The sequence below is a fragment of the Penaeus monodon genome, chromosome 19, assembly GCF_015228065.2.
Source record: "Penaeus monodon isolate SGIC_2016 chromosome 19, NSTDA_Pmon_1, whole genome shotgun sequence".
NCBI lineage: Eukaryota > Metazoa > Arthropoda > Malacostraca > Decapoda > Penaeidae > Penaeus > Penaeus monodon.
In genome coordinates, this window is record NC_051404.1 from 18,763,400 (window position 1) to 18,763,768 (window position 369).

The 369-nt window shown below is 32.8% G+C and overlaps 1 protein-coding gene across 1 annotated transcript in view; it reads left to right on the plus strand.

Moving 5' to 3' along the window:
- LOC119585109 (beta-secretase 1-like) overlaps positions 1-369 on the plus strand; it is a 12,940-nt gene that overhangs the window by 11,811 nt on the left and 760 nt on the right. The gene's annotated exons all lie outside the window — the stretch shown is intronic.

Consider the following 369-nt stretch of genomic DNA (forward strand, 5'->3'; position numbering starts at 1 on the left):
CTGTCTAGATCGAAAGAGCAGATTCTCTGCTGGATTTTATACCTCTCTATGAATTTCTGGTCTTATTCACATCAAGTAAATGAAATAAAGGGAACGAAAGGTTAGTCATACTAGATAAGCCTGTCCCTTTACTCAACAAAAAGACTTTTGAGTTGGAAAGAAACTATTTGGTGTCTCCTTGTTGTGAACATGGCATAACCAGTCAAACATTTACTCAGTGCATTTTTTGTTGATGCTCATTAATGGGGTTATATATGATTAGTTCACATATATTGTTAAGTTAATGTATTTATATAAAAGATTTATACAAAAGCATTGATAAAACAAGACCAAAGTGCACAATACATGTTTTTGGCATCAGTGGGTTAA